General features: G+C 37.1%; 1 protein-coding gene across 1 annotated transcript in view; it reads left to right on the top strand.

Annotated features, from left to right (window-relative positions):
- The window catches only part of LOC135083727 (octopamine receptor Oamb), a 166,689-nt gene that overhangs the window by 52,066 nt on the left and 94,210 nt on the right, over nt 1-20,413 (top strand). The window contains exon 2 of the mRNA XM_063978450.1: nt 11,944-12,008. The gene's annotated coding sequence lies outside the window, so the exon portion shown is untranslated. The remainder of the gene's footprint in view (nt 1-11,943; nt 12,009-20,413) is intronic.

Consider the following 20,413-nt stretch of genomic DNA (forward strand, 5'->3'; position numbering starts at 1 on the left):
GACAGACATGACGAATCTATAAGGGTTCCGTTTTTTGCCATTTGGCTACGGAACCCTAAAAAAGACCTGACGATGGAATGGTTCAGCGTAGCTTAAAAGTAACCTCTCAGTACTTCTCACCATCTCACCCTTAAAGCCAACAACAAGTTTTAATTTGTAGCATAGTACCAATTTATATGATCCTTAGATTGCCCCACTCAGTATGTGCAGACGTACAACTTTTTCGCCAATCAAACCGCCTCCAAAAGTTATCGAGTTAAACGCTAGCAAAGTGTGTTAGCTTCCTAACACTATTTGCAAAGGTTTGGCAAACATTGCGTGCTACGTGAATACTTGAGTGTGAAGCCGCGAAAAGGCTGCCAATAGAATTGACAATTGAGATGGATGGGCAGGGCATTTGAAGCTGGGAATTGACAATTGGGATGCCTATACAAATTCCTAGCTGAAGCGAGACGATGCCAACTACTGGACTTAGGGCGTTTTGAGACGGACGTTTGTCGTCCGTTTGCAAGACACTCTGTTGGTAATTGACTGTCATTTTAATCCATCCTACGCAGTTTATACAATTTTCAGAGTGCGTTCCTGCAAACGGATGACAAACGTCCGTCTCAAAACATCTAATTTGAAACAGCTCTTAAGTTAGAAAGCAGGTGTGATGTTTCTGTGAGCAATCTGCGATTAATCTATATTGCAAGCTTGGTGTTGTGGGAAAAGGCAATAAAATGTAACAAATGGATAATTTTGTTTTTTTTTTACATTTTTAAACGTCAAATAATAGGCCTAGCTGCAGACCACCGTCTTTTAGTTGGTCGATAGTTGGGCCCGATTCTAATTTGTATGAAGAATCGGCCGATACCAAATCAGTGTAATATGCGCACTTGCATAACTATCGGCCGACAAAAAGTTTGTAGTCTCCGGCTAGGCTTAAAGATATTATTCTGTAAAGAGGTTCTTTACATCATATATCTCCATAACATTAAGTGCTACAAGCGCTTCCAGCTAGATGCTAATTGCTGACTACCCAGAAATTGCTCATACTTGTACTATGAAGTAACATCACGGCTTCGCCTAGCAACATTCGTGGTTTCCCTGATAGATCCATTTCATAGCAACTTCATCCTAGTTTCACCTGGCAATTTTTGTTGCATTCCTTATTTATTTAAACTTCTGGCACTTAATCCCTGTACATCATAATCATCATCATCATTTCAGCCATATGACATCCACTGACACTGCTGAACATAGGCCTCCCTCAATGATTTCCACAATGGCCAGTTGGTGGCGGCCTGCATCCAAGCGCCTTCCCGCACAGTTATACGTTCATTCCATGGAAACATCCCACATTTTTTTACTGTAGTAATAGTAAATAATCCCGCGTACCGTACATTCCCTTGTCTCCGCAGTGGATCCTCGCTCCTATTTCGCACTCCACTGGCCGCGACTGCCGCGATAATGATAAATCCCCTGGTTAGCATGGCTTGTGGGGACGGCCAGGGTACGGACTCTGGCGGTTACAAAGTATGTTTAATACCTTGTGTTTTATGGTAGAGTTTATTGGAGCGTGCCTAAGTTTAGGGTCTAAAATAAATTGATGGCCTTAGTGGAAGTACCTATCACTGTTTTTTTTTATTTGTTGAACTTGCCTACACCGAGTATACGCAAAAGTAAAAGAGATTAGTCAACATCATATTGAAGCCTTTTAACATCACCTAAAATATTATCTACAAGATCAGTTCAACTTTCAAAAGATTCATCATCATCATCATTTCAGCCATAGGACGTCCACTGCTGAAGATAGGCCTCTCCCAATAATTTCCACATCGCTCCACTGGTAGCGGCCTGCATCCAGCGCCTTCCTGGAATCTTTATGAGGTCGTCGGTTCATCTTGCAGGTGGACGTCTCACGCTGCGTTTTATGGCCTCCCAAGTAATACGCGATAGTACCTAAGAGAGATAGGCTGATATCATAATATTAAGTAGCATTTAACCTAAAATTTTACCACAAGATTCGCTAAAATTTCAAAAGATTATTAGCACACACTAACAAAATCCAGCTACCTCTCCCCACTCAGACCGTTCCGTCGGAGACGTTTTATATCAATTTTCGGGAACAACGTCACATTTCTCTGGCGTCGCGCATTCATAAGTAAGGAGATAAGTAATGGCCTGCGACAGTCTCCAGAATAATCTGGCACATTCTGGCCAGACCAGACTCAGTGTGCTTACCATGAGTTTACGTTAGGTGTACTCGCTAGCGAGAGCGTCAAAAAAATCTATGAAGATTTTCGTTCTTGAAAGAAGCCTAGCATACATTTCATGCCATTTTTTTACGCAGTCGCTAGCGAGCACCTAACGTAAAGTCATGGTATGCACACAGGTTCAAGTCACGTAAAGTATACGACATAAGTACTACGCATTAAAAAAGAAAGGACGGCATGAGGGTGCCATAAAGGTTAGAGTATACCATCTGGCCATTTTGCATTTAATTAGGTACTTTAGTGATCCTAAACAGTGAAAAAAAGAAAGAAAGAAAGAAAAAAAACCATTTATTGCCATGGACATCACAAGACAAAAGAGGTAAAAAAAAGCAACCAGACAGAGGTAACACATAAAACATACAATTGAAGAGAAAGTAAACTGAACAGTGCCACCCTGTCGCACATAGATGCCCATCGCAATGGGACCCCACTCAGCATATGCCGTGACCCCCGGTGAGGAAGGCCACGACGGTACGTCACGTGCTAGGAATGTATTCACAACAGTGGCTGAAAAAAAAGATAATAATACAATAATGTGATTTAGAGTTGCGATGGAAAGCATACTGACGATTTTACGAAGTACCTGGACGCGGGCAGCGCAAGATCGGTCGGTATGGAAATCCTTGGGGGAGGCCTTTGTCCAGCAGTGGAAGTCATTTGGCTGAAACGAACGGATTCAGGCAGATATTGTCACTTACTATTGTCACTTAGTATTCTTGATGTAATGTCTGCCAGGACCTTCTTTCTCCATCAGTCGTAGATTCTTCGCTTTACTATTTGCCTACACTTTTAGAAATATGGTAGCTAACTTCTGCGTATAGGTTTTATGAGGCTGTTGGGAAGCCAACAACGCGCGGGAGGAAACGTGCGTGCGGCGTACGATGACTAACGTCACCTCGGGCCGACAGCGTCATCATCGGCTGCGCTCGGCTCACACACTCGCCTTTGGACACCACCGTCGTCGCACGAATACCGCGTACTCTCATAATTTTATTGTAATTAGGCTGGCGAGAATTACAGCAACCTATTTTTATACAGTCTGCTATTTTATTTCTTAGTAATATTCGTTAGGACCCTAACATGCCTATTGGTATTAAGTCCGCCATTTGTACAACCTTAAATACCTACATCTCTGAACCAACTGCAGGTTTAAAGGATTATTTTAACCGCAGAAAATGCCACATGAGACAAAAACCATGCTGAAATAATATAAAAAGGCTGATTCAAATGGATGGATCCAGAAATAAAAGTGCTACATCATTTTTGAAGATAAATTAGTTCCGAGCCGAGTTCGTATAAATGTAAAAATGGAAGGTATATACTCGTATTTGGGATTAACACATCATTGAAGATTGAGTACAGATGATATACAGGGTGTCCCAGAATGGGTAAATCAAACTGCTAGGGGAGGTAGCTCTACTAATGTACTATCCCTGAAAAATATGAAAAAAAAATAAAGCGCATAAGGAAACAAAAAAAATCTTTGAAAAAGTGAAAATAAATCAACTTTGCCTAAGTATCTGGCTATAATTGCTGCGTTTGGAGTTTATTTGTACAGTCGCGGAATGAAAAGGTTCGCACCTTAGTGTCGGTTTTCGCTTGCACTAGGTACTGTAAGAATCAAACCTGCCAACATAACCATGCAAGAAACAGTGCTGCTAACATTGAAATAAATATTATGACGTTTGCTAACGAATAAGGTTTTGCTTGTTTATTTTTCTATTCCATCAGTGCAATAATGTTACAAAATGTAGTTTTTTTTTTATTTAATAGAAATAATAATGGCAGGTTGAACCAACAAGAAGGTTTTAGTTTATCAATCATAATAATCTTCTTGACAAGATAAATCGTCAAACAACTTTGATCTGAATAATTTTGAACTTCACTGACGAACAGTTAAAGATCATTTTCTCTAACTCGAGATTATTCTGTAACATAGTTTCAAAAGGTAATATGTGCTCGCGATTCGTTGAAGGAATCAATTTGAAAACTGACGAACCTTTTCATTCCGTGACTGTACTTTTTTCTTACTAATATTAATTGTACATGATCGCTTCGTTTATCTGTAAACAAACTTTTGAAAATAATGACTAGATTTCAAGTTTAGAGCACTTTATTAAAAAAAAAATCTGAACTCATTTTTTTTTCATATTTTTTAGGGATAGTAAATAAGTAGAGCTACCTCCCCTAGCAGTTTGATTCACCCATTCTGGGACACCCTGTATACATTTTTGTTGAAATTCACTCTTATTCGCTCGTTTCAGCCAAATGACGTCCACTGCTGGACAAAGGCCTCCTTCAAGGTTTTCCACAATGAACGGGTTACGCTGCCCGCTGTCGATGACACGATGGCCGTTGGGGCAGAAAAGTTCCCGAGTGGCGACCACGGGCTGGAAGACGTTGCGTGGGCAGGCCTCCTACTAGATGGACCGACGATCTGGTAAAGGTCGCGGGAAGAGCCACTCTTATCACAAGTAAATAATGTAGTATTGATCTTAATGTGATGTAGAGACGCTACCTACACTAAAAGGTAATGCTAGTACGAATATAAAAGGCTCTGTAATTAATATCGTATCATTTCGTGGACATAATGGAATAAATGACCCAAAAGAATACGAGACAGACATAATAGGAGTAAGTGCGGGAATCGATACCATTGTGTAAACCGAACTCGTTTAGGATTAGGGGGTAAGGCTGGTGCCACACTACATCTAGCATTATAAGCACGTAAATAATAATACAGAGTGGGCCAAATAGCAACGCTTATTTCTCGAAAACGATTTGAGGTAGGGACGCGTGCGTGATACTGGGAAACTGTGCATAATTTCATAAATTTTTGGTCACTATTGAGCGACATTGTGTTTTTTGTGTATTTTTTTTTAAAAACGCGGTATTGATGGTGAACCAGGCAATTGTTTAGCGCAAATGGTTTCAAATATAAAGTACAAATAAATAATGAATTACTACTACGAGTAATTTCTAGAGTACCTATCTACCTCCAGCTGCATGAAACAAAACACTATCAAAACTTTATCATTACGTGAAATCATGAAATTGTTCTCTAATAAAATGTTTCTCTTGGTAGGTAATCACATACACCTCTCTCTCTACATTCCATTCTTCTTTTTTTGGTCCGACTTTGTTGCACTGTAGTGTCGTCGCTTGCCTCTCTAACTGATGTATCTGACATTTTTTTGGAAACTGAGTTATCTACACCATCTTAATCAATTTTGCAAGACGAATCGATCTGTTTTATTGCCTGAAAATTTTGCTCTGTGTCAGTTACGTCAGTTAGAGAGGCAAGCGACGGTGTGATCTCAGCCTTAAGCTTAATGTTTTGTTCCCTGTAGTTTTTTTAGGAGTCTGATTGGAAGTAAGTCGACAACTCCAGTTTGGGGTATTTACTGGAAATGTAATTAAACTTACCGACTCCCAACTGCCTGTGGTTTGGGTGAAAGTTGCTCGATAAAGAAGACTTAGCTGTACTTGTTACAGATCGCCCGATAAATTGAGCGAGGCAATTTGGATTATTCCACTTTGTTTACCTGCGTGATATCACCTAAGTGAAAAACTGGAGTTTTTAGTGTGCTCATCACTTCGGAACCATTTCACCCAACTTCATTTTCCAGGTGAATTGAGTGGACTAAAGCGGTCGCTTTTGTTCACCTAGGAATAAATTCACCCAGGGCTTCGCATCTGTTTACCAAAGGCGACGGCTTTAGTGACTTCGACGTCGATACCTGGGTGATATCACCTGAGTGAACTAGTTCCGATGTGAAATGAGGACACTAAAACTTCCATTTACTTCACCCAGATGAACTCATTAAACTCATTTATTTCTGCAAATAGGCTTTAAAAAATCACTTTTACACGTCCCAGTATTAAACCTACCACTGCTTCAGGACAATAAATGGGCCAGTGCTGAGAAGAAGCAGCGCAAGAAACTCAGTCACTATTGTCAGCCTCTTTTTCAAAGGTTTACAGACGTTAAAATATTATACATGGTTATAAATATTTGATTTGATGAATAAAGTGGATTAATCCGGCAATTTCTGTCGTATCGTGTTTCGAACTGTATTGTATGGTACTGAGAATGGCATGCGTTCTGTGCCTGCGTTCGACAAGGCAAAGCGTTTCACAACCGTTTTCGTTCATTCGACAACCGACATTCGACCGGGAAATATCAAAACTATTTGCCTATTGAGAAATATAGAGTGAATTTAGTCGTTCAAAATAAATAAAAGTTGGGAAAAAACTGCAATTAATGGTTTTTATAATGTACAGTTCAAAATTACAAACATTTCCTTGCAAAACCATTGAAGAATATGCTTCTTTAACCAAAGATAATATTTTTTCTTCGGTGGAGAAAAAATAGCTGAAAGAGATGCTACGTCAATCAGTTATTTAATTTCAAAGACACTCTTCTAACATTAAGTTCTAATTAAAGCATAGAATTAATCAGTACAACTACGAAAAAATTTGGTATATAAATATGCTAAAGTAATTAATAATGTAAATTGAGGCTAAAAATGACCAGACGTTAAGTTACTCAGATTAGAGACTTTACTAAATCGCTAGAAAAAAATACACAAATGCTACCCGCATTTAGCGGCGTAGGCCCGAACTTCGAGAAGACTCGACATTATCTGCTTAGACTCTGATAACTTTGACACAGTATAATGAAACTCGGTAGGTCAACTCTGAACTTTTGTCTACATTTAAAATCGCCTTAAAGTATGCCTGTCGTACCATCTTTGGCACATAATGTTAGTGTTTTTGTAGCACAGTAACTACGTGAAAGTTACACTGATATGACCATTTCAGAGGATATCAGACGCGTTAAACGACGTCACACGTCTAGTTACGTCATGTCAGACGCATCGAACGAACAAACGATGAAGTCATAATTTTGCACAACATTTCAGCCATGCATGTCCCAAGACAATAAACTTCTAAATTACAAAACTTTAAACTATTAAGTTTTCAAGAATGAAATGGTTTACTGCACCCACCTACACTGTGGTAATCCTTAGATAACTTGTACATTGAAAATAAAACCGCTGGCCCAGCGCCCCGTAACCATCGGAGTTGGCAAGTAAATCTATTCGAGGGATCATTGCGACATAAAGCCGAGCCCCGTTTGACGTCAGGCTAGTTGTTTGTGCCTTTGTATCCTTACACTTATATTGGGTGAGATGGTGTCAGATTTAAAGCCTCAATATACGTCTGACAGGGCTCACTCATAGCGTAACGTCACCTTCAAAGCCCGTATAGTCCGTATTCAAACATTACTATGAGGTCTCACAGTGCGCGTGGACGCACAAGGTAACACACGAACCAATCACAGAGCTCTGTTCAACGCTGTGCGTTCGATTTGCTGCTTCCCTTAAGCAAGCATCGTTTGTGAATACGGGCGTGAGTAAAAAATACTTAAAAATGTATCCCTGCATCATCATCTTTATTATTACGAAAGACCTCTACCATTTTATCAGAAAAGCTTTATAATTAAAAGAATTTCCACAAAGAAAGACACACACAATCAATCACGAAAGACATCTAAGTTTCAGAATACCCGACTCACTCAATTCAAGTAGGTAAGCTTAAAAACCTAAGATGCCGTGCAGCGCTATTTTTCAGTGTCGATATCTTGCAGCTAACAGCTTTTCAAATAGGTATCAAATAACCTTCATCACATTAAACGCAGGTTAAAGGTAAAAGGTTGAATTGCCACGTGCCCGCCCACACGATGCAGATGCGATTGTGTTTTTAGCGTCGAAATATTCCGAGTGGTGCCGAATTTTGCCGAAAACCTTTGAACAATGTTGTGCTATTTTTAGTGTAAAGATAGAAATATTAAAATTTTGAATAGAATTCACTTTATAGCATACTTGCTTAAAAGTGTATCTGTGTATTTGACGAGCCTTCCAGGGACTTGGCCCACTTTTAGCTTGGTCCACGGGCCAGTCACTGTATTGAATTTTTAAATATTTTTTCTTCCAACAACTGAGCCCACTCTAAGATTCTAGAGTAGATTTTTGAAGTTTTTTTTTATCCGCAACAAGGCAGCTCTTGGTCTGTATCTCACCTGATGGTAAGTGATGATCAGGCCGAAGGTGGAAGCGAGACTCACCCGGAATCCTCAACCACGGAGGAAGTGGCTATCATACCTCTAACTGCCGGAATACAACAATGCTGTTTAACATTGTTGTTATGGCGACAGACTTAGGTAAGATGGTGGTAGCTAGCCAGGCGGAATTAGAACAAGCACTACCACCAACCAAACCGAACAGAAAAATCTGCCCCCACTGGGAATAGAACCCGGGACCTCTGCGTCTGAAGCCGGTGTCCACTAGACCACAACGGCGGTTGATCAAATCAAACCGGTGACTTGGCCCGTGACCAAGCTAAAAGTGCGTGAAGTCGCTGGAAAACTCTATATTTGACAGGAGACCTATCAATTATGTCAACTCCGTTACAGGGTGGCATGAGAACTACGATTACGATTACAGACGATATTACCCACCATATACAGTCATAAAAGTCTTCTTCTTGCTTTGCTTGTACTAAAACATAGACGACGGTGGGCGCGGGTAGTGCGGTTGGGTACTTCTTACGCTGGCGTCCTATGCGGAAATCTAAATTAACCGATTGAGTCCCAGACGGCATTAATTAATGTCATAACAATTGATTATCTATTGTGTCTAGATTCGCGGAGCTTGAAGGATTAAGTAATTATATCTATTTTAATAACATAAAAGTCATTTTACTTTTATGCAAATGAGCTTTTAAAAAGCGCTTTTAATGGTTCAATTTGAAAAAAGCTTAGCTTGATTTTCTGTCGACGGTAACAACTGCTAAACACAATTGGACTCAGAAACCGCGCAAATGATTTCCGACATTATTAACTGTTCTGTATCTTATGGCAGGGTGTATCAGCGTTTAATTACGCATTTTCAAAGGCTGCTCCATTTTCGTAATAAGGGAGACTGGGGCATTATGGAATACTTAAGAAAAAGGGAACGTTTAATCAAATTAAAAATAAAACCTCCGAAGAGCTAATATGTCAGCGACTTTAGTTCGTTTACAGATCTCCTCATTTCTGATTCAATCCCGTAAAGAAACACCGAGTATAGCTCTCTCCATAAAACGCTGTGAAACTTTGAGATTTATGAGGCCTATAGTGAGAGGCCACGTTTCCGAGCCGTATAATAAAAAATAAATAAAATAATAATTTATTATCCAAGAAGATGACGATTTTTAATAATTGTACGATATAATTATTTAACTACCATTGACAATCGTGTTAATCATGAGTATGTCCCTACCAACTAAACTAGGATTAAACCTGTATCTTAGATGACAGTGAGTAATGAAGAGTGTATACAGGGTGGAAGCGATAAGTGATCTCACACGATTATTTCTGAACTATACAAGATATCGAAAAACTGGTTACAGATCCTGAAAGTGCTTTACGAGCTATTTCAAAAGGTATCAGTAATATAGGTTACAGAATTAACTGGATCTATGCGAAAATTCAATGTTTTCAGCCGCATTTAGCCCCTGTTTCCCCTGTATAGTGTCAGCAGCAAACAATTACACCCACGGCTTCCGATCGGAGGGGAGTCTTTGACGTCACTGATCCTCCGGGATACGGCTATTAATGGGTATTTAATGTAAACCATTAAAAAGCATCGATTTACCATGAATCTGGTTGATGACAAAGATTCTTGTTTTTAAGACTGAGATTATAGCCTCAATCGGAATTTTTAAAAAAACTTTGTGAGCCCGACACTTTGTTTGCGTGAACTTAGATCTTTCTCAGGCCTGTTATTTTAAATATTTCATCCTCATCATTTTCAGCCATAGGACGTCCACTGCTAAACATAGGCCTCCTCTAATGATACCCACAATGGCCGGTTTGTGGCGTATTTTATATATTTAAGTTATTTAAATTAACTTCCCACCTCTTGTTCTCACCGCTGCAACTCCTGTGTAACCAGGATCTACAGCTTGATCGCCAATAAAAACCCAACCAGTGAAGGTCAAGTTTGTTTTAAATAAACTGAGACAAATTAAAATCTAAAGTTCAAAGGGCTAATTAATGTTGCACTTGCCAAATGTTTGTTAGTTGGTAATACTACATTATGAGTTTGTCGGCCGTTTGGTGTAGTGGTTCAGAACGGACTACTATGCCGAGAGGTCCCGGGTTCGATTCCCGGCCGGGCAGAAATTGAAATGATGAATTTTAATTTCTGTGACGGGTCTGGGTGTTTTCTATGTATAATATGTATGTATTTACAAAAAAAAAAAAGTATATAAGTATGTTTATCCCGTCGTCTAGTACCCATAGTACAAGCTTTGCTTAGTTTGGGACTAGAGGCGCAGTGTAAAATGTCCAAGGATATTTATTTATTTAACATTTGGCAAGAGCTGAAATAATCAATCGAAATCAATTAATAGAGGGTATTAATAAGAGTAGGCGCACACCGTTGATTTTTAGTTGGCCGATAGTTGTGCCCGATTTTAAATTGTATGAAGAATCGGCCAAATCGAATCGGCGTAGTGTGCGCACTCGCATACATACCCATACTGATCAACTGCCGGGCTAAACTATCGGTCGACGAAAAATCAACGGTGTGCGCCTACTCTAACAATAGGAATGTTTTACAAACATGCATTTTATCATAAATGGACAAAGCATAAATTCCTATGCAACTTTTAAATCTTCAATATCAATGTCTCTTATCGCATTGTACGCCCATCGAGTCCTATCACTGAACCGTAATTACGGTGACGTCATCAGGCAGCGGGGCGTGACGTCAGATAGGATCGGAGCGCTTAGGAGATAGCTTGGGATTATACCGCTAAATGCCAGGGATGGTTTAAAATGTAACCGTAACATCATGGAGGTATTGTGTCCCATCTAATCTATAATACGAGTATGTCATTATGCAAAATACCTTCCGATCATCCTACTTAATATTATAAATGAGAAAGTTTAGATGTCTGGATGTCTGATGGATGTTTGTTACTTTCACGCAAAAACTACTGAACGGATTTTGATGAAACTTTACTGTATTATTGTTTATAACCCAGGTTAATATAATATAGGCTATAATTTATGACGATCTGTGACAAACTGAATTTCACGCGGGTGAAGCCGCGGGCAAAAGCTAGTAATGTTATAATTCGGAACCTAGTCTGAAAATCTAACCCGATAGATTGAAATCCACTTCATTTATTTTTCAAGTAGGTTTTAAAAATCTCCTTTTTAACACTCTTTTATTACTTTGTACTACACTCTTGTATCGGGTAGGTATAATTTATTATTTCAAAGTTCTTAAAGTAACCTGAGGGCCTAGTGTGTTTACATAAAAAAAGCGTAAAAAAATCCATTAAATGTATGACGGATTGTACAGCGCCCCTAGCGGAAACGTTCAAGAACTAAAATTTTCATATATTTTTTTATCACGTTCACTAGTTTGATGTAACGTTTGATGTATACTCACACTCAACCCACTGGAATGCTAAAACCTACTTTTTATATTTTGTATTTGAAGAAATACTACTACTGAAAAACTATGTATCGTATTGTAATTTTTGTCTTAAGGTTTTATTTGTTCTATAATCGTTATTTCTATTGTAAGTACAGACAAAAAATGATGATTTTGTTTCGTTGTTACAGATTTTGTGCCAGTCTTGAACGGATTACCTTCACAATCAAAGTGAAAGTCAAACATCCATCCGAAGGTAAATACCTACTTAGAATTTTTTATACGAATTGAATAATTATTAGTTCAAACTTTGTATACTTATTACTAAGAACTCTATGTCACCCGTATTCACAAACGATAGTCGCTTAAATGAAGCAGCAAATAGGGCTCTGTGATTGGTTCGTGTGTCACCCTGTGCGTTCACTCGTACTAGGAGACCTCATAGTAATGTTTGTGAATACGGGCATAAATTCTGTCTTTTGTAACGTTTTAACACAGATTACCAATGTTTTAATTTAATTAACAAAGCCGCTTATTCAAATTGGATCAATACTAGTTAGATTTATCGTATTACTTTATTTTCTCTAAATTCACAAAACAAAGTTTCAATAGTACTTTATAAAGACTGAAATACCTACGCTAAGACAAAACGTGTAGCTCTGTTTGTCTGATTCTTCGTAAGTTATTAGCATATCTGAAATACGGTGATATTTCAGGAATACGGAAATCTTATTATTGTGATCATTACAACTACCATAAAGTAAAAATATACAGATGGGTCGGTCCAAACTCCACGAAGGCTTTTGAGATATCGACCTATTAAAATATAATGCTTTTATTTATTATTTAATCTATATTTATAAAAGCGAAAGGTCACTGATTGACTGATTGACTAAATCACTCACTCATCACGAAATCTCAAAAACTACAAGTGCTAGGAGTCTCAAATTTTGCATGGGGATTCTATTTAGAACGTAGGTGCTATTGCAACGAAACTGCAACTTCTAGTTACTTACTACTAGTAGTTGCGTTTCACCGTCTGTTCTGGGCCTTATTCAAATAATAAATTGCTTAGTTTGATTTTGGCGATTTATTGATTGATATATTTGAATACAAAAGATTGACTTTGTTGAGAGACTCTACTGAGGCCATCAGGCATTTATTACTCACCATTGATATTTATTTATGCAGATTTCTAGACAGCACTTACACCTGTCTAATGCCCGTTTTCACCTTCAATCCCTATTTTTTTAAGTGACCCCTATGACAACAAAATTCATATTATGTGTTAACAACATAGGGGTCACTTAAAAATTAGGGATTGATGGTGAAAACGGGCATAAGACCCACTGCACCACACTGCACTATACCTATCTCATCGAATCACTATTTACGATATCGCTCCATTACTCGAGTGAGTTACCTAACGGATCGACTTTATCAATCGATACGTAGTGCCAACGGATGCCGGGCGGGGCGCCAAAATCGTTTAAACAAGTTTAGGCTTGTTTTCCAGAGAAAATGTTATTGCATTATTGTCGATATGTTACAGGAAATGTATGAAATCCGTCATTGTATACAATTCCTAGGAAATGTGTATAATTCCTAAAATCACCCGGAAATGTGTGATGTAAATTATATTAGACACATTTCCTAGGAAATTTACACATTTCCTAAACAGCAATCGGAAATGTAATATAAGATTTCAATGAATACGCGTGGACATGCGGTGCGAGGGGAGGGTATTGCATCATCCGATTACGCGGGGTCTCTATCGAATCGCCAAATTTTTTGTACTCCTATTTGTCTATAGCACACTAAGCCTAAATTTTTTTTACGCCACTTTTCTTTCTCAGAAACTTAAATAGCGCTCGACAGCTGCTACCGCGGCAGCTGTGTATGTGTAAGGTCGCAAGTCTAACCTAACCTAACCGAGACTTTGTTATCCAGCTACAGGAGTACAAAAACCTTCATGTCAATAATAGTTTAATAAAAGAGATGTTAAAATTAGGGATTTCCAATACTTCAGCATATTAGGCGTGATGCCGAAAGAAAGGTATGCCAATAAATTTTAGGGAAATATTTTTTCGGCCAAAGTATAATATTGCGAAAACAACTGTCAGGCTAAACAATAATAATTGTGAGTTAAAAGTACCTATCGGCCAATGTGGTTTGGCTAAATGAAATTTTAGGCGTGCCGAGGGGCACCCGATCACGCGACCGCGCTAGTGCCGCTTAGTTTTATACATTTCCTAATACAATATTGGAATTCTATAAAATTCCTAGGAAAAGTATACATTTCCTAGGATATGTGCGTATTAAAAAATCTCTGAAGCAATATTTTATACATTTCCTAAATAGCTTCGGAATTGTATACATTTCCTAGGAATAGTATACAATTCCTAGAATTCATACATTTCCTGTAACAGATACACAAAAGTGCACAATTACGGTAGTTTATTTTTTTACATATAGAAATACCTAAAGAATTTAGGACATTAAGTACCTATTTGTAATTTTAAGAAACATTTGAGTAAATGGTTGCTATCACTGACACTTTACGATTTAAAAGAGTTCTTTGATTTGCTGTAGTTTTGTTCTTCTTTAGAATCGTCGCTAATATTGTGGTGTTTCTAATTTAACTTTTGTATCGTTCTCACTGTCTGTACCTAACATCTTTATATACCATGTTTAATTGCAAATAAATGATAATGATTATGAGTTTGACCGACTGCAACTAAAGGAGGAGAATCTATTTTTATGTATGAAGGTACACCGATTACGCCAAGATTTTTGATTCGATTTACGACATTACATATTTTTGTGTTCGATGCGGGGTAGTTCGTCGTCGTCGTCGAACAAAGACGGATCGACGATAGGGTTGATAAAAAGAACAGGTCTCTGTACTGCGTTAGAATAATCACATCCGTTGTTGTTTGATTTTATATCTTCGATATGTTTATAAATTTAAAAAATAAAAATAATGTTATACAGGGTTTTAGGTAAATGGGTATATGAGCCGACACTAGCCCATGTTAACATGGGCATATAAATGGTATGGTGAAGTCAGAAATTTGATATCATCGTTTTTTTTTTTAATTTTCATACTTTTTTTTTTATAAAATCCGATTTCTATGAAAAATAAAATAATTAAAATGAAGATATTAATTTTCTGACTTCACCATACCATTTATATGACCATGTTAACATGGGCTAGTGTCGGCTCATATACCCATTTACCTAACACCCTGTATAAAGGAGGTACTTTAGAGTTTAATGCCCAAAAACAAATTTACACGGATGGAGACATGCGACGACGACGAGTTGTAATCAAAAAGCTTAAGAAGCTACTGGTTATAAAATTCAAGCTAGCAGAGTTTGGAGCGAACAATTAATAAGCTATTTTTTAAATTATCAGTTTAGGATTTTAGAAACTCCACCGAAAAACTCTTTCAATAGTACCTACTAGGTAAATTTTATTCTAAAGGTCTGGCTTTGTTTGAACGTGAGTCACTTGCTTTTTGAAACCAATTCATTATTCAATTGGATTTAATAGCAGAGAATACAAACTTTACCACAGTTTAAAAGTTTCTCGATAAAGTTATGAAAACTTTTCTCGGGGGTTTACTTTATACTAATATTAAAAGAGGTATGAGTTCACAGAAGTTTAGGAAATACATATAAAAACAATCCACGTAACTTTGCAACCATTCTTAAAGATAAAAGCTTAGGGAACACTTATATGCTGTTATGTTAACACCTTTCTTTTACGAATATTCATAATTATCTTATCCAATTAAAGTTAGGACATTTATGTTCTAATTTATGTAATTACACTCGCAAACTAAATTTACACTTAAATTGGAGGTTATAATTAGTCAGTCTAAATCAAGAATTCAACCTTCAAGTCTCGAAATTTCTAAGTTTGACTCAGTTTTAACCCTTGACTAGAATAGCTAGTTGGAAATTGTTGATTGTTCGCCCTTATATCAAGTTCGGTTATAACATGGCAAGTCTTAGGGTTGCACCACCTAACTTTGACCGTAACTATAACATTAACCGGTGTTTTAGTATGGAGTTTGACAGATTTTTGACGTTTGTCAATATTAAACTAAGATGGTGCAACTCGGCCTGAAAAACAACTAGGTATATTCCATTACAAAACTTGCAAGTTTACATTGGAGTTATCAACAGTCAAAGTTAATCTATGAAGTTGACCTAGACAGTTCTCCACTTGAATGTCAAACTATCTAAAACAAAATAATGCATTAGGACTTACGCCCGTATTCACAAACGATGCTTGCTTATGTGAAGAAGTAAATCAAACGCACAGCGTTCAATAGAGCTCTCTGATTGCTTCGTGTGTCACCCTGTGCGTCCATGCGTTTGTGAATAGGGGCGTTATTTACGTAGATATTTATGCTGTAAGGCGTTAAAAAATCTGTCTTTAAAACTAAAAAAAATCATTGTAAACATATAAGGTTTATCTGGAACCATTAAATTACTAATGATCTTAATTGTATTGACGCTATACAGGGTCCTTCTAAACTAGCTACATTCCTTTTAATGGGGGCATCTATACGGTACACTGAACAAGTTCACCAAATTTGAGTATGTGTTTTATAATGATTTTACAAAGTTACATTTTCTAACAAAAATAAAAATTCATTTCGTCTTACATAATGGAACATGCTGTATTTTTTACTCACACAACAAAGCTGTAGTGTATTCATTCGGCACAGGAACACGAGACACAACACACACAACGCTCACTACCACTGCACACTTTTTTGTTGTTTACACTCACGTCATAACAACTCACAGCAGTCGTCACAGCTGATAGCCGATTAGCTGATCGACTGATTGGGCGAGCTATCACTTCAATGTTGCAGGCCTACTCTCATATCGTTGTCTATCCTTATTATCTTATGTTAATCACAGTAAAACGGATTCACGATACCATCGAAAAATCAACCAGCAAAGGCCATGATTTTTAAGGCGCGTCTTAGTAAATTTATTTGCATTTGTGCATCTGTGCGTCATAGTTCACTTCACGAGCACTACAAAACGCACCTTCACTGCCTTCACACAAGAAAGCTAGTCAAAAACTGAATTAAATCAAAGCGCACGCGCCGACAAATGCCGACAAGCCGCACGCCTTTTGTTGACACAAAGACGCCGACGCCGCCAAAGCAAGAGCCGAAAAGTTGGCATAAGCGTACAGTCGACCAAAAAGAAACTTATTTGTTTATTATTTTATCTGCTTGCTTTCGATTTCAATTGATTCGAATCTAAATTATGGTGTTGAGTATTTCATGGTAAAATATCCTATAACAGATAATAATTAAAAATTAATCGAACTTATTTTTTTGTGAAGGTAATTCAATGGCCTAGTCAATTATTTAGAAACATTAAATTAGACTATTGAAGCAAATAAAACTCTTCAATTTGTTTGTATTGATATTCCATTTATCCTAAATCAAAGTCCATTCTTAAATTAATCGTTAATGTCATCATTTCTATTACATTCGAAGGTTACTTCTCAAATGTACCAATCATAACAACAAGCAATCTTAATTCATGTTCATATCAGGCAATGTCTCTTCTCGAGGGTTGTGTTGATGTTTGCAATAGCCCATTAAAATTTAGACAAATAGACCCCATAGTTATTATAAAAACTTTCAAAGAACTAAATATAAAAAAGACAGAGGATATATGGGGCATATCAACAGACATAATAAAACCCGTCATTCCTCTTATAGCTCCCCATTTAGCTCATATCTTTAATGAATGTATTAACGAAGGTCAGTTCCCTACCCTGATGAAACATAGTAAAATCATACCATTATTTAAAGCAGGAGACAAAAGTGACCCATCCAACTTTAGACCTATATCGATACTACCTGCGCTCAGTAAAATATTTGAAAAAATTATTTTCAATCAACTACTGTCTCATTTTAACTTAAATAAACTGTTTCATGAAAAACAATATGGGTTCACAAAAGGGAAAAGTACGACCGATGCAGGGGTTGCTCTTATCAAACACATTTTCGATGCTTGGCAGGAGAAAAAGGATGCTATTGGTGTATTTTGTGACTTATCGAAGGCGTTTGACTGTGTTGATCATCAAACTCTGTTATTTAAGCTAGAACATTATGGCGTATCAGGCAAGGCCTTAAGCCTATTACACTCTTACCTCTCAGACAGATTACAAAAAGTAAATATTCACGGAACTAACTCTTCGGGCGCCCCCCTAACAATGGGAGTGCCCCAAGGCTCAATACTGGGACCATTGCTCTTTCTGATTTATATAAATGATCTACCTTTTTATTCAAAGGACCTTTGTGAGATAGTATTATTTGCTGATGACACTTCTTTAATTTTTAAAACTGACAGGCGTCAGGAAATATTTGACGACGTGAATAATGCTCTTTCCAAAGTATTAGACTGGTTTACAACTAATAATTTGCTATTAAACGCAAAAAAAACTAAATGTTTAAAATTCACTATGCCTAATGTCAAACAAGTTAATACTAATATTACAGTAAATAATGAACGCATTGAACTGATAAACTCTACTGTCTTTCTAGGTATTACCCTAGACTGTAAATTACAATGGGGCCCCCATATTGCTGCCTTGGCGGGAAGACTTAGTTCAGCTGCCTTTGCGGTGAGAAAGATCAGAAACTTGACTGATGTTGAAACAGCAAGGCTTGTATATTTTAGTTATTTTCATAGTATTATGTCTTATGGTCTTTTACTGTGGGGCTCAGCAGCAGACATAGAATCAATTTTCATTTTACAGAAAAGAGCTGTTCGGGCAATATACGGTCTTAAACCACGTGACTCGCTTAGAGAAGTTTTTAAAGAAATCAATATATTGACTGTGGCTTCGCAATACATATTTGATAACATTATGTATGTCCGTAAACATATACATTTATTTACTAAGAAAAGTGACGTCCACTCATTTAACACGAGACATAAGAATAAACTTGCTGTTCCATCATTTAGGTTGCATAAGATAGGTAATTCATTCTTGGGGAAATGTATTACCATATTTAACAAAATACCACACAACCTTGTCGAATTGCCAATAAACAAATTTAAGATACATATAAAAAATACCCTTATGTCCAAAGGGTACTACAAGGTTCGAGACTATATTGATGACAAGGATGCGTGGTCAGTTCAGTCTGCACATATTTGATGTACTTAAATTTGACTATTCTTACCGTTAGATAATTCCTGGCAATAAGTGGTGACTGAGTTTGTTCCGGCGTTTCTTCTCAGCACTTGCCATATGTTTGTCTCGAAGCGCTGGTAGGGCCCAAAAGATAAGGAGACATGTAAAGTGCCCCATAAGGGCTACCTTTTCTTTTTTTATTATTTTCTATTGACGTTCATAAGTGCCACTTGTGGTCTAAACTGAATAAATATTTTTTGATTTTGATTTTGATTTTGAATAGAAAAGTAGATGAGGTAGGTAGGTACCTAATTAGTGAAATAAAATTTCCGAATCATTTCCGTTCCAACTTGGTATTTATTTATGACCTATCTTATGTACCTGTGATTTAACAATAAACACAATTTTAATTTGAATAGTAAAAAAAAGTTTGTTGCATTTCTTAATTTTATTTTGGTGAGTGTACATTGCGCTAGCCGGCGGCCGGCGGCACGTGTCTAAAGGCGGCGGCACGTGTCTAAAAGTTCGTTTGCTGCGCGCCGGCTAGTGTTGTACGATACGACACTCGAGTCTTGGAATCTTACTTATTAAAAGTTTGAATAAAATAATATAGCTATGAATTAAGACTATGTGTTTATTATTTTATTGGACCGTTTTAACTTTTTGATTACGAAAATCGCCAGTCTTTAGATGGATACTTCTGATTCGATTATTTGCGTTTAATGCAATTTTATTGATATTACATTTGTATTGTGCGATTTATTTTATTTTCAATTAGGATATAACATACGGATGATGATATGAAATCACTCATTGTTGCCTATTAGTATACACCAACTCAAGTTCATGTCATGATTCAGTCTAGCTCAAAGAACTTAAAATACTGGAAAGGACTCGGAAGACTCAATTATTCCCTTATTCATGTGACTAACGAGTCCTAGTCTTAAAAATAAACTCAAGTCTCAAAATAAAGACTTTAAAGACTCGAGGTTCTTACAACACTAGCGCGGTCGGCTATTGTGAGGGACGGCTGTCTTTGATACCACCGACTCCGCCACGCATAAATAAGGATGTCAACTCCAAAATTCTTTCTAATCTTAACAATAATAAAACTATCATTATTTACTTTTATAATGTTTTTTTTGTTTCTACGATGATTTTAATGATTATTATTTCAGTTTAAAATTGATAGTTGGGAACAATTATTTACTTATTTACTTCGGAATACTAAAAGACTGCCGATAATCACAGGTAGATAATTCGATAGCGTTTAGTTTCTGCTATGATCGAGTCAATTACGAATCACATTTTTAATTTGCTAAGGGGATATTAAGCGATTAAAATTAACATGAAAAATGTGCCTGCTTTATCGTAATAATAACCGTAATTCTAAATTTCATAGTCATGGTAACTATCCCATTTGTGTATGGCATAAAAATAAGTCATTGATTTCGGCAACTAACTTTTTTGCTTCG

The sequence above is a fragment of the Ostrinia nubilalis genome, chromosome 24, assembly GCF_963855985.1.
Source record: "Ostrinia nubilalis chromosome 24, ilOstNubi1.1, whole genome shotgun sequence".
NCBI lineage: Eukaryota > Metazoa > Arthropoda > Insecta > Lepidoptera > Crambidae > Ostrinia > Ostrinia nubilalis.